The sequence below is a fragment of the Lactuca virosa genome, chromosome 6 (genome assembly GCF_052849685.1).
Source record: "Lactuca virosa cultivar CGN04683 chromosome 6, Lactuca_virosa_CGN04683_v6, whole genome shotgun sequence".
Lineage (NCBI taxonomy): Eukaryota > Viridiplantae > Streptophyta > Magnoliopsida > Asterales > Asteraceae > Lactuca > Lactuca virosa.
In genome coordinates, this window is record NC_136431.1 from 200,477,093 (window position 1) to 200,492,630 (window position 15,538).

Here is a 15,538-nt window from a genome sequence, read left to right on the forward strand (position 1 = left end):
AAGATGTAGTGAGTTGTGTTTGCATTAAGAGTTTCATATCATCAACATTTTGTTTAATAAGTTCTTTTTTCGTAGAGAAATCTAAAAGTTTGTCTAATCTTGCATTTAGACCTTTGATCTCCTCACACATCACTTTCAACTCATCCAAATATCTATCACTTTCAACTAATTCAAATATATGGCTTTACCTTTCTCTTTGTGTTTCTCTGTGTCTCTTCCCATTAGGTGGAAAGGTGGTGTAATTTGAATGGCAACATCATTGTTAAAGTCAATTTTAACACGAATATTTCATGTAGTGTAGTCGAATTCTGATGTTTTTAAACGTTTTGACCTACAATCGACATGTTGTTCGAATGTTTTTGTAACATATTGTTTCAAGAAGTTTCTTATTTCGAGATTGTCGACAATAAATGGATCAAGCAAAAGCCTTGGGCTTCAAGGGAATGAGGTTTAGATCTTATTGGATGATGATAATGTTGGATAAGTGATTAAAGCCTTTGATTTGTGCTTGGAAGAAAAAAGGTAAAATGGGAAAAGTAATATTTTGGGCTTCTTGCATGGATTATGGTTTTAGTTCGACATGTATTTAGTCAAAAGTAATTAGATAGGGTTGTGAGGATCGTCAATACCTTTCCATTCATATAAAGAATGTCGAAAACAGAGTTGAAACGGAGAAGTTATGTCTATTTGAAGTTGGAGTGAAACTGGGTGAAAACCCGTTCTCACGGGGTGAGAAGTAATTCTCACGACATGAGAGTCCTCACGAGGTGAGAATATATTCTCACGACATGAGAATTGTGCAGCCTAAAGCCCACAAAATTTTTAGGGTTTTCAAGGTATTTAAAGGTAAGGATTCATGTTTTAGGGTATTTTCTTAGCCTCCATCATATCTAGAACCTCTTGGGAGAAACCCTAGCCTCCGTTTTCAAGATTTGAGCCTCCCTTCTCCTCTCTTATCCATTTTTTTAGAGTTTTTGGTGGTTTTAGAGCAATGTTTTCATGCAAGATTGATCCTTGAAGCTTGGCAATTGAAAATCTCAACTTTCATCCACCTTCTAGACATTTGTAAGTTATAAAGTTCCAAGCTTTATTGCATTTCATCTTTGGATCTAAGTGTATTTGGTGTTTTGGTCTACTTTAATGAGTTTTGAGTGAGAGTTGGGAATAAAGTTTGCAACTTTATTACTCTCCAAGGTCCCAAGAATATTGTATGTTTCAGATCTGGACTCTAATACCTTTTAATCAGTTTAGAATGTTTTCTTGGACCTCTTAGACTAGGAAAGTTATGATCTTTTGCCTTCCCTTATAGCCATGCAAGTTATCTTGGTCGTTTAGGCCATTTTGGTGTATTAAAGTTTAGATCTTGAATGATTGTGGCATTATTATGGATAAAGTTGGAAACTTTATCCATCTAAACATCATGTTGATCTATATATGAAGGTTGGAGACTAGGACTTAATGAATTAAGTTAAGAAAGATGCATTTTGGTTCCCTTTGAGACTTAAAGTCCACATCTTGGTGGTTTGGACCTTCTTAATAGATAGAGTTAGAAACTTTATCAGTTAAGACCTTGAAAAAGATCAGATATGAGCTTTGGAGCTCTTGAAATCAGAAGAAAATGGATTAAACTCGTTTGAGCTGTTCGGACCGGTCCCCACGATGTGGCCTTAGGCTGCCACGACGTGGCGATTGGGGAATCATCGACTATTTTGGAATTTAGTTCCCACGACGCGGACAAGGAAGGCCACGGCGTGGAGAGCTGTTGTTGGAAAGTTTGACCTTAGCTTTGACCATTGACTTTTGGTCAAACTTGGGTAGAATTGAATATTTGGTTAAGGATTTGTCTCAACTTGGTTTTAAGAAGCTTGGGTTGTGTAACATCCTGTTTCGAGAAATGTCTTATTTCGGGGTTGTGGTCAATAAATGGATCAAGTAAAGTCATTGGGCTTCAATGGAATGGGGTTTATACCTTATTGGATGATGATAATGTTGGATAAGTGATTGAAGCATTGGTTTGTGTCTTGGAGTCAAAGGGTAAAATGGAAAAAGTGATGTTTGAGATTTCTTTTATGAGTTAAGGATTTTAGTTTGATGTGTTTTAAGTAAAAAGTAATTAGATAGGGTTGTGGGGCTCATCAATACCTTTTCGTGCATATAAAGAACGCCGGAAACAGAGTTTAAATGAAGAAGTTATGATTGTTTGAAGTTTGAGTGAAATTAGGTGAAAACTCGTTCTCATGGGGTAAGAAATAATTCTCACGACATGAGAGTCCTCATGAGGTGAGAATATATTCTCACGACATGAGAACTATGCAGCCCAAAGCCCACAAAATTTTTAGGGTTTTCAAGATATTTAAAGGTAATGATCCATGTTTTAGGGTATTTTCTTGGCCTCCATCATATCTAGAACTTCCTGAGAGAAACCCTAGCCTCTATTTTCAAAATTTGAGCCTCCCCTCTCCCTCTCATCCATTTTGGAGTTTTTGGTGGTTTTGGAGTAATGTTTTCATGCAAGATTGATCCTTGAAGCTTGGAAATTGAAGATCTCAACTTTCACCTACCTTCTAGACCTTTGTAAGTTATAAAGTTCCAAACTTTATTGCATTTCATCTTTGGATCTAAGTGTATCTGGTGTTTTGGTCCATTTTAATGTGTTTTGAGTGAGAGTTCAGGATAAAGTTTGCAACTTTATTACTCTCTAAGGTCCCAAGAACATTGTATGTTTCATATTTGGACTCCAACACCTTTTGATCATTTTAGAATGTTTTCTTGGACCTCATGGACTAGGAAAGTTTTGATCTTTTTCCTTCCCTTTCAACCATGCAAGTTATTTTGGTCATTTAGGCCATTTTGGTGTATTAAAGTTTAGATCTTGAAAGCTTGAGACATTATTATGGATAAAGTTGGAAACTTTATCCATCTAAACATCATGTTGATTCAGATCTGAAGGTTGGAGACTTGGACTTAATGAATTAAATTGAGAAATATGCACTTTTGGGTCCCTTTGAGACTTAAAATGTAGATCTTGGTGGTTTGGACCTTCCTAATGGATAAAGTTGGAAACTTTATCCATTAAGACCTTGGAACGGATAATATTTGAGCTTTGGAGCTCTTGAAATCAAAAGAAAATAGATTAAGCTCATTTGAGCTATTCAGACTAGTCCCTACGGGGTGGCCTTAGGATGCCACAACATGGCGACTGGGATATTAGCGACTGTTTTGGCATTTTGTGCCCATGACATGGCCAAGGAAAGCTACAACGTGGAGGGATGTTGTTTGGCAATTTTGACTTTGACTTTGACCGTTGACTTTTTGACCAGTTTGACTTTTAGTCAAACTTGAGTAGAATTGAGCATTTGGCTAAGGATTGGTTTCGGTTTGGCTTTAGGAAGCTTGGGTTGGATGTTCTGTTGTTGAGGTAGATGTTGGGCTTCTGTTGAATAGTTCAGGTGAGTTCCTTCGCTATACTTGTGGGTCGAAGGTACCAATGTCGACCCACTGGATTATGTTTGTAGGATGATAGTTGTCTTTGTGACACTTACTGTTATGCCTGTATGTGCTTGTTGTCTTTGTGAATCTTGCTGATATGAATATATGCTTAGTTGTAGGGGTGAAATAGACCCGATACCGGTTGAAAGAGACCGAAGGGGGTGAAATAGACCCAATACCGGTTGAAGGAAGGGGTGAAATAGATCCAATACCAGTTGAAAGAGACCAAAGGGGGTGAAATAGACCTATTACCGGTTGAAAGAGAACGAAGGGGATGAAATAGACCCAATAACAGTTGAAAGAGACCGAAGGGGGTGAAATAGACCCAATACCGGTTGAAAGAGACCGAAGGGGGGTGAAATAGACCCAATATCGGTTGAAAGAGACCGAAGGGAGGTGAAATAGACCCAATTATGTTTTGACTTTTATGTATGAATGGTATGGGGTATTTTGGGGAACTCACTAAGCTTTGTGCTTACATTTTTATGTTTATGGCTTCAGGTACTTTTATTTTCAAATGAAGGGTCCGGCTTGATCGCACTGCATCCCATGAAGATTTATTCCGCACTAAATGTTTATGAATTACTCTGGTGGTTTGAGAATAATTTGAATCTGATCGTCCTTTGGAACAATGAATGAATGGTCTAACTTATTTAAAAATGAAATTTTTACTTAGAAATTTTGGGACGTTACAGGTTGGCTGTGTTATTGCTGAGGTAGCTATTGAGCTTCTGTTGAGTTGTTCAGATGAGTTTTCCTCACTATACTCGTGGGTCGAAGGCACCAATGCCGGCCACTAGATTATGTATCTTGGTATATAGGATGATGCTATGTTAGACTGGTAAATTTGTATGATTACATATATTCACTGCTTATATGTTGGATTGATAGATCTGTATGATTACCCGTACTTGCTGTTATATGTTTATTTGTTGCATATGTCGACATAGTGTGGGTGGGTTGAGGCTGTACTGCTTTGTGTTGTGGGCAACAAACCCGGGAAATCCAATCGGGAGATTGTGGGCTAGTGGCAATCCAATCGGGAGATTGTTGGCCAGAGTAGCAATCCAATTAGGAGATTGTGGGTCAGGGTAATCCAGTCGGGAGACTATGGAACCAACATGCAATATGTATATTTGTTTGGTTGTGTGTGGTACTTTGGGGGAAATTACTAAGCTTCATGCTTACAATCTAGTTTCATGGTTTCAGGTACACCAAATGATCGGGGCAAGGCAAAGGCGTGATCGTACATAACATCCTTAGATATTTTATTGATAGAGGATTTTGGGATACTCTGATTTATGGTTATGACTTTTGGCAATAATTTTTTGTAAGACTTATGGGTTATTAAATGGTTTTAAAAATATAATTTTTTTACTATGGTTTTTAGGACGTTACAAGTTGGTATCAGAGCCCTGGTTTGAGAGAATTCGATGAACACTTGTGTGATTCCAGAATCAAACTAAGGATCTGCAACATGTTTTCAAAATTGAACTCTAAAAGAACCGACAAAAAGGATATGATGTGCACAATCAGCGTGAGCCAAGGAAAGTGATTCCCCAAGACACCCACATTTGTTTGTGTGTTGATGATATGATATAATTTCATGCGAGTATGTAGGCTAAGGATCTTCTGGAATTGTATGATATAATTTCCTGAATTATGATGCATGATAGCCTAGGAGATTTCTTGTATGCTAGGTGGAATTGACATCATTACTGTAGTTGCTTAGTGTATACATCATAGTTGTACATAACTAAGATTTTATAGCATGAGAATGTTTGATTTAGCCTTATTTCCTGCTCATTGCCTGGTTGTGGGCTTAAGGTAGAATCAAGTATTCGAATGTCTATAAAATCCAACATTATGTATGATTAGTATGCACGGGCGGCTGCAGGGTTGGTGGAAGTTCCATGAGTGAGTACAGTCTATAGCAGGCCAACGTGATGAATGATTTGTTGGATTAGTGTCTAAGTCCATAACTATAATTGGTATATACTTGACCCGACCCGACATGGTCCATTTGGGTTGCATGGCATCATGCATTTGGATAGACTAAAATGAGAGAAATAACACTTAAGGTTTATTAATATATTATAAGTTCTAATATATTAATAAGATTATTTAATTAGTATTGATCAAGAATTAATCTAGAATTAATTAAGTGATCAAAAGAAGACTAATTAAATATATGGGTTGATTGTGTAAATCATCCATACTTATATTGTGGGCTAATGCTCCATGGATTATCAAGTTGGGCTAAAACCCATAGGATGCTCCATGGATGCTCCATGGTGTATTTGAACCCATGGATCCAAGGAAATGGAAAGCCATGACAATTAGGGTTTACCCTAATTGTGACTAACTATATAATGGTCTTATTATTGAAGAAATCGGTCACTAGAGGAACAAGTGAGGGCAAACCGATTCATGAAGTGTTCATTTCTCTCTCAAGTCATTCCAAGTGTTTATGATGTTGTGTGAACCATTTGAGGTGTCACACTTGGGGCACTATGCTCTTGAGCTCCATGGAATCAAGCACCAAACAAGAGGTATGTAATTCTACTAGAATTTATATTATGTGTACTTCATATTATGCTAGTTAGAACATGTTGGGTTTTGAGCATTCTAACACTCCTATGGTGTACATGCAACCCTAAATACCTTGGATCTATGTTTTCTCTATTATACATGAAAGGTCCAGTAAATGGTTTGGTCTAGGATTTCATTGTATTATGTTCAGTATGAGTCTGTAACACAGTTTGTGGGTTGTTTAAGTGTTTTTGTTCAGAAAGTGTGTTTACGACCGTAAACACGTTTACGACTGTAAACCGAGTTTACGGTCGTAAACCCTGTTTCCGGTCTTGTTCAGTATAAATAGTGGAGGTGTAGGTCATTGTGTGGTTGTTGATGCCATTGCGTTTACAGAGTGTTCCATCGAGTTGTACCTGACGTTTTTCTGAATATAAACGTGTGCAAGCTCGATTTCTTTTCTTCTTCCTCTTCTATTGTGATTGTTTGTTGCTTGATCATTGGTAAAGATTCTTTTCAGGACCTTACAATTGGTATCAGAGCAAAAACCGGTGTCAAAGCTTCATTCAATCGATTTTTGGGCTGTTTAAACTGATATTCTTATTGTTCGAGCCTGGTTTTAGTGTTTTAGTGGTTAAAGGAAGTGAATCAACTGCAAAAACGTGTTTTTGAAGGGTTTCTTGGAGTTTACTGCCAACCGTAAACCCTGTTTACGGTTGTAAACTCAAGATCTTGAAGAACCGTAATCTGTGAATTTTCAAAAACCGTAAACCAAGCTTCATTAACCGTAAACACATAAACCGTAAACGTACAAACCGTAAACTCATCAACCGTAAACATAGTTTACGGTAGTAAACTGCTCAACCGTAAACTCAGTTTACGGTCGTAATCATCATCAACCGTAAACACCTTTGTGATTTTAATTTGCTTCAATTTCAAATGGAATCTCAAAGTCAAACTCATTTTCACGAACTTGATACTGTCATGGGCACTACTACGCGCATTCCAAGATTGATGTCTGCAGATGGTTTCCCTGAGTGGAAGTATAGAATTGAAAAGTACATCAAAATGAAGGACTTTAAAGTCTGGAGAAGCATACTTAAAGGACCTGTCAGAATCACTATTACAGTTGGAGGACAGGTGATTGACAAGGCTGTTGAAAACTACACAGATGAGGAGTTTGAAAAAGTGGAAGAACAGGAAAGGGCTTTAGCCACTCTAACCATGGCATTATCTCCTGATATTGCTCAAGGTTTCCGAGAGTACACATCAGCTAAAGATTTGTGGGAAGCCCTAATTGAGGTATATGAGGGCAATGAAGATATAAAGGAGAATCGCCAGGACATGTTGAGACAAAAGTTCAACATGTTCAACTACATTCCCGGAGAGACTCTTGAGACACAGCTGCAACGGTTCACAACTCTCACCACTGACATAAATATATCTGGGATTTTATTAACCAAGTCAGAGATTAACAAGAAGCTTCTAAATGCTCTTCCTAGATCATGGGATATGAATGTTGCTGTGATTAAGAAGACCAAGGATCTAAACCGCCTTACTCTTGCTGAAATCATGGCAATCATCAAAGCTTGTGATATTGATGACAAGCAGAGAGAAATCAACCATGTGAACTCGTACTCTACTGCGAATCTTGGAATCTCATCCAACAATGCTCTCTCCTCAATCATGACTTCCTCAGGCCATGTGTTTGCTGCTCAACAACCTCATATTTAAACCTTTGCTGCTGCATCATCCAGTCCACAAAGTCAACCATTTGTCACTCCACAAGCTGTTCCCCATCCAAATGTACCAGTTGTAGCATCTTCCTCAAACACAAAGGACACTGATGAAAATCTGGCTCTAGCCACTGGGCATGTTAACTGCTACAATGCTTCCGTAGCTGGAGAGCTTCCACCTCAGCTGTCATTTGCTGATCTGGATCAGATTCATCAAGAAGACGTGGAGGAGATGGATATCACATGGCAGATTGCTATGGCTGTCTTTAGGGCCAAGCAGTTTGCTAAGAAGACAGGGAAGAGCAACTGGGGCATGAATGCTGACAAGAAGGTGGGATTCAACAAAGGCATGATGTGTTGTTTCAACTGCCACGAGCCGGGTCATTTTGCTTGTGAGTGTCCAAAGCCTGATCGTAGGATGAACAACAACAGGACGATGGTTGCAGTGGGAAACAACCGTGCAGGTGTTGCGGTCAATGGTGAGACTGCTATGGTCGCTCAGTCTTTTGACTGGGAGGACCAGATTCAGGCTTTAAATATCTCAGGGCCAGAAAATGCTCACCTGGCTCAGATTGATGATGCTTCCTTGAAGAATGATGGAGCTGATCCCGAAGCAGAAATTATGGAGCTGCAGTTTGCTCTAATGGTGTCTGCTACTTCCGAGCCCAGGAAAAGTGAGGTAAATCTACCGTCTTGTTCTCAGGCCTGTAATGAATATGTTAAACTTCTTCATGGTGAAATTAAATTATTACGTAGAGAAGTAGAGGACCTTAGATATGAGGTCTACCAACTTCGGAAAGGACAAAAGCCCCTTAAGGCCCAGTTAGAAACTAAGATAAAATATTTTAGAAGAATTCAGGTAGAATACAGTGAAAAGTGTGAGCTTTATGATTATATTAAAAGACAAAATGATGCGCTAATTACCGAGCTTGATACATTAAAAGGACAATTTGAAACTGCAAATTTTGATTTTAGAAAATTTGATGGATCAAGCGAGGTAGTTGCCAACATGATTGATCACTGCATGCAGTTCAGACGAAATCAGTCAAAGGGTTTAGGATTTGATAGTGTACCTCCTCCTTATAATCATACATATCAGTATCAACCCTTATCCAAGGATGAGATTGCCAATGAACCGTTTATGGTTTATGGCAAGCCATCTGGTTTCGTTTAAGGAGGATTTATTAATTTTGAAAGTACTGACATTTCTACTTCCCCTGCAGATCAACCATTAGATAAGGCAACGCATGAAGCTGGAGAATCTATTTCTGTTTCTGTTCCTAATTATGATATTTTTGTTTCAAATGAAAATGTTTATGTTTCTAATGTTCAGACTGATAATGTTTCGTGTGATGCCTCCACATCTGATACTGTTGAAGTTAATTTCTTTGATATGTTTGATGAATTGTTTGGTAATTCTGATGCTTGTGATTCTCATGAAAAACCATCAATTCCACAAGTCACACCATCTGAGGCACCCTCACTTATCTCACAACCTATTTCTCATGCATGTTCTTTTGAGAAGAGTAAGAGTGTCTGTCAAGAAAATAAATATGAGAAATGTAGTACAAGTTCAAACAATAAACATATTTGTTTTAATTGTGGTGTTGGTGGTCATATAGCTAGGAATTGTCAAAATAGGATATTTGTGAACTATATGTCACCAAGAGGAGAGAATGAATCTCGAGGAAGGTCTTTAATTAGAAAATCCTCAAGAACTCGTTCTCGAAATGATGATTGGAAAGATGATCGAAGCAGAAAAAGGACGGTTTTTCAAAAGAATAAAAGGGTTTTTACTAACAAATCTCCAAATAGTTTGCCAAAACCGAACAAGGCTCCACCAAGATCGGTTTCGTCAAAAAGCAATTCTGGGTCTTCCACTTCTGGTAGAACATCCAGAGGCTCAGTGCAAACTCATAAGAAACCTATTTCAAAACCACCTGAGAATGTTTTAAAACCTAAATATCATTGGATGCCCAAATCAATTTCCAATCCATCATTACCATCCTCTGAAGTGATTAGGAATGAGGATTCTAATTTGAAAACATTAAAGGATAAATCAGAGAAAGCGAAAAGGAAACCCAGGACAGTAATGACCTGGGTTCCCAAATCTAAATGATTCCTGTCACACCCCCAGCCATCGGCGGAAACACCGGGTAGTGTAACGTTATTCTTCGTATCACAGTTATATAACATACATTGAACAGTACTAAAGAAAATACATACCTTTATTGATAACTGAAAGTTACATAACTGTTTTTCTAGAACCTATTACATATTATCCGACTATGGCATACTTCTTAATGAACAGAAAGGTAATAGTAAAACTTCTTCTGTTCGAATACATACCAGCTTTTTCAAGTTCCTGAAAACACATGCATTTTAAAATATGTCAACATAAAGTTGGTGAGTCAAAAGGTTTTGACTCCATAAAATAATACATTTTCCACATTCAAAAGTATAGTTTTTGAAAGTATCATTTTGACTCTCCATCATTTAGTATGTACATTAGGTATAATAGTTTACTTATCAATTAAGTGTTATACCTAAACATTCCTTAATCCTAAGGTATAAGTAGGGGAAACTTATACTTAACATTACTACTTGTATACGACAAAGTATAATGTTTCTAACAATTTACTACCATGAGCCTGTAACCGCTGCTATGACATAATACCTATGATAGAACACACTCATGATTTACCATGAGAAACAAACACACTCATGATTTACCATGAGAAACAACACCGTACGCTTCATCGACGCCGGAACAATAACAAATAAAAGGATAGTTCATCACTTGTTTTTGGTTGACTGTAGCTAACAGTCACAAGTGGGGTGGTCAACCCGTATACTAATTATACACGACTTCCTCGCTCATACGGGATTAACGGTTACAGTTCAGAGGATTTCCACTAAGATCCCCAATCTTAGTTGATGAATACAATTACTCATGTAGACTTTGACGGCTTCCTATAGCTCTAACAACAAAAGCATCTTTATGTCTAAAACCCTAAGTTACTAGACTATGCTTTTAAACATTACTCCTAACTTCATAATAATTAGGCAGTATAACAGCTATATCTTGAAGTAAAACCAGGTTTTATCTTGACCTAAAACTAATAATAACAACATATAACGTTCCTAGTTTTATCTTGACATAAAACTATCAATAACAATACCAAGTTTTATCTTAACATAAAACTAACAATAACAACGTATAACATATCCAGTTTTATCTTGCCATAAAACTATTAATAGCAACATACTTTATAACTTAACATATAAATCTTCCGAATATAACTTCGGAACTATATCGCACACAACATATATATAGAATCTTAAATATAACTCAAGATCTACATTAGTAAATTAACATATTGATAAGTTGATAATAGTTGTATATATTCAAAATATTATATTTAGAACAACTATACCCCGGCTATTATAACTATATACTATCATATAGACATAATAATAACATATATATAATATCTAGCATGCGTTTTCCCCCGAAATATTAGAAAGTGGGGCCGTGAAACTCACCCTAGTAGCGTGATTTTATGTTATCTAAGCAAAAACGGTCAGCGTACGAGGTCGTCGGGACTCGGGATGCAAAATGGCCTCCAAAAACGAGATAGAGAGAAGAGTTTAGGTGTGAGAAGTGTTAAGGTCGAATTTGCTATTTATAGGCTGATTTTTGGCCATTCACGATGTGAACCAAGCATGCTCATGTCGTGAGCTCGATCCTGCTCACTTCGTAGACCCGCAATTTGGTCCCTAGCTTCGGATGGTTTCCCTTTGACTCCTCACGACCTGAATCAATCCTTGCTCACGTCGTGAACTTTTGGTTTATCACTTCGTAGACTTGCCATGTGCCTACTAGCTCCGAAATCTGGCCTTATGACTCCTCACCTCGTGAACATTTATGTTCACCTCATGAGTTCAGTCAGATTAGGGTTTCTGACAGCTGAATCTTTGAAAGGTCGTAACTTTCACATACGAACTCCATTTTTGACGTTCTTTATATCCACGCGTAGGTATTTATGAGTACTACAACTCTCTTTTAGACTTAAATAGCTAATTCTAAGTTTATTTTAAATTCCTCTTATTATAGAGATTTATAGTGTTCGGTTTATCATAACTTCTTCATGCGAAGTCAGATTCAAACATTCTCTATATTTTTGGGATCGTATGGACGTATACTTTGAGTTGTATTATAAAGAAGATTCATATTTGTATTAGAATTTATCATGAACTACATAACACTCTTACCACATTACTAGGTTAACATAATCACATTACATGATTGGCATAATCACATGTGATTGTCTATTGGCCTATTTTGACTAGTGTTACATTCTCCCCCCGTTAGAATAATTTCGTCCCGAAATTTATCTTATGGATGGGGTTTTGTTAAACAGTTGGGGGTATTTTTCTTTCATCTGATCTTCACGTTCCCAAGTAAATTCAGGTCCTCGCAAAGAGTTCCATCGAACTTTCACTATGGGAATAAGACTTTGCTTTAATCGTTTGACTTCTCGATCCATAATCTCAACAGGTTTTTCTACAAAGTTGAGTTTCATATTGACTTGTATCTCTTCGAGAGGTATAACAAGAGTGTCATCGGAAAGACATCTTTTGAGATTTGATACGTGAAAAACATCGTGCACATTACTTAGCTCTTGAGGCAACTTAAGTTAGTATGCGACGGAACCAATTCTTGCCAGAATTTCAAAAGGTCCTATATATCGTGGGTTTAGTTTGCCTCCTTTCCCGAATCGAATTACACCTTTCCAAGGAGAGACTTTCAACATTACTTTATCTCCAACTTGGAATTCTAAAGGCTTACGTCTTACGTCAGCATAGCTCTTTTGACGATCACGTGCAGCCTTTAATCGATCCTTAATTTGCACGATCTTTTCAGTTGTCTCGTGGATTATTTCTGGTCCAGTACGTAAGGTATCGCCTGTACGTTCTCTGGCCATCTGCGTATCTCCAACTTCTGCCCAACACACTGGGGAACGACATTTTCGTCCATAAAGAGCCTCAAATGGTGCAGCCTTGATGCTGGTGTGATGACTATTGTTGTAGGAAAACTCAATTAACGGTAAATGAGTATCCCACGCATTTCCAAAGTCTATTACACAGGCTCGGAGCATATCTTCTAAAGTCTGAATGGTTCTCTCACTCTGACCATCAGTCTGTGGATGGTAAGCGGTACTCATGTCTAGACGTGTTCCTAAGGATTTTTGTAGAGATTGCCAAAATCGTGAAGTGAATCTACTATCTCGGTCAGAAATAATAGAATTTGGAACTCCATGCAATCTGACAATTTCCTTAAGATAAACTCTAGTCAGCTTCTCCATCTTGTCGTTCTCCTTAATTGGTAAGAAATGGGCGGACTTAGTCAACCTATCGACTATCACCCAAATAGTGTCGGACCCACTAAGAGTTTTAGGTAACTTAGTGATGAAGTCCATTGATATCTGCTCCCATTTCCATTCAGGTATTTCCGGTTGTTGAAGTAAACCTGAAGGCTTTTGATGTTCTGCCTTTACTCTAGAACAAGTCAAACATTTGCTCACATAAGTAGCAATTTCAGCCTTCATGTTTGGCCACCAATAATGTACTTTTAAATCTAAGTACATTTTGTCAGAACCTGGATGCACGGAATATCTGGACTTGTGGGCTTCTTCTAAGACCAAGTCCCTGACTCCACCGAACCTAGGCGTCCAAGCTCGGTTCATAAAGTATTGTATTCCGTCATCTTTTCGTATAAGTTGCTTTTCCATTCCTCTCAAAGCTTCGTTCTTAATGTTTTCTTCTTTTAGAGCCTCAAGCTGAGCTTCTCTAATTTGTGCGGTAAAGTTAGAATGGATAGTTATAGTTAATGCTCGTACTCGTCGGGGTTTAATATATTCTTTCCGGCTCAAGGCATCTGCTACCACGTTTGCCTTTCCGGGATGATAACGAATCTCACATTCGTAATCATTCAACAATTCAACCCATCTTCTTTGTCTCATATTAAGATCTTTTTGGTCGAAGATGTGTTGGAGACTCTTGTGGTCGGTAAAAATAGTACACTTAGTACCGTATAAGTAATGTCTCCAAATTTTTAGTGCAAAAATTACAGCTCCCAATTCAAGATCATGGGTAGTGTAATTATTCTCATGAATCTTAAGTTGTCGTGATGCATAGGCGATAACTTTTCCTCTTTGCATCAACACACATCCCAATCCTTGATTTGACGCGTCGCAGTATACAACGAAATCTTCTGTTCCATCTGGAAGGGATAGGATTGGTGCACTACACAACATTTGCTTCAGTTTCTGAAAAGCAGCTTCTTGTTTGTCTTCCCAGTTGAACTTCGTATTCTTCTGGGTTAGTGCTGTAAGTGGCTTGGCTATTTTGGAGAAATTCTCTATGAATCTACGGTAATAGCCAGCAAGTCCTAGGAATTGACGCACCTCTGTTGGCGTCTTTGGTGCTTCCCAATTCCTGATTGCTTCAACTTTGGATGGGTCAACATGAATTCCTTCGTTGCTAACTACATGACCTAAAAATTGTACTTCTCTAATCCAAAACTCACATTTGGAGAATTTAGCGTACAACTTTTCTTTTCTTAGTAGTTCCAAGATTATTTGCAGGTGTTGACCATGTTCTTCCTTGGTTCGTGAATATATCAATATATCATCGATAAATACGATCACGAATTTATCCAAGTATGGTTTGCAAACACGATTCATGAGATCCATAAACACTGCTGGGGCATTGGTTAATCCAAAAGACATAACTAAGAACTCATAATGACCATAACGTGTTCTAAATGCTGTTTTTGGAATGTCATCTTCTTGTACTCTGAGTTGATGGTATCCTGATCTAAGATCTATCTTTGAGTAGTAGCTGGATCCTTGCAGTTGATCGAATAAATCATCAATTCTCGGAAGTGGATAACGATTCTTGATCGTTAGCTTGTTTAGCTCCCGATAATCAATACACATTCGAAAGGATCCGTCCTTCTTCTTGACAAACAAGATTGGTGCTCCCCAAGGTGAAAAACTTGGTCGGATAAAGCCTTTGTCAAGAAGTTCTTGTAGTTGGCTAGACAATTCTTGCATTTCAGATGGAGCCAACCGATAAGGAGATTTCGCTACTGGTGTTGCTCTTGGAATTAAATCGATTCGAAACTCGACTTGTCGGACGGGAGGTATTCCAGGTAGATCTTTAGGAAACACGTCAGGGAAATCACATACTTGAGGTATGTCCTTGATTTCTTTTGTCTTTCTCTTCCTATCTACAATGTGGGCTAAGAATGCGCTATATTTCTTATGTAGATATTTCTGGGTCTTAGTACAAGAGATGACTTTGAGGTTCTTCCCAGATTTATCACCATAGATAATCAGGGCTTCGCCGTTTGGTAAGGGTAGTCGTATGGCTTTCTCATGACATAGAATTTCGGCGCGGTGTGAAGATAACCAATCCATGCCAATTATGACATCAAAACTACCGATAGGCATTGGCATGAGGTTGACGTGAAAAAGGTAGTTATTAAGAGTTAACAGACAGTTTTCTAGGATTTCATGTGTTTTCTCAGTTTGACCGTTAGCGATTTCTACTTCATAGATTTCTTTTAATCTGCTAGACTTATGACTTAACAATTTTCTAAATGTTGGAGTTATAAAACTTCGATCTGCTCTAGAGTCGAAGAGTATAGAAGCATATAAATTATCTATAAGAAACGTACCAGATACGACCGAAGGGTCCTGGATAGCCTCTCT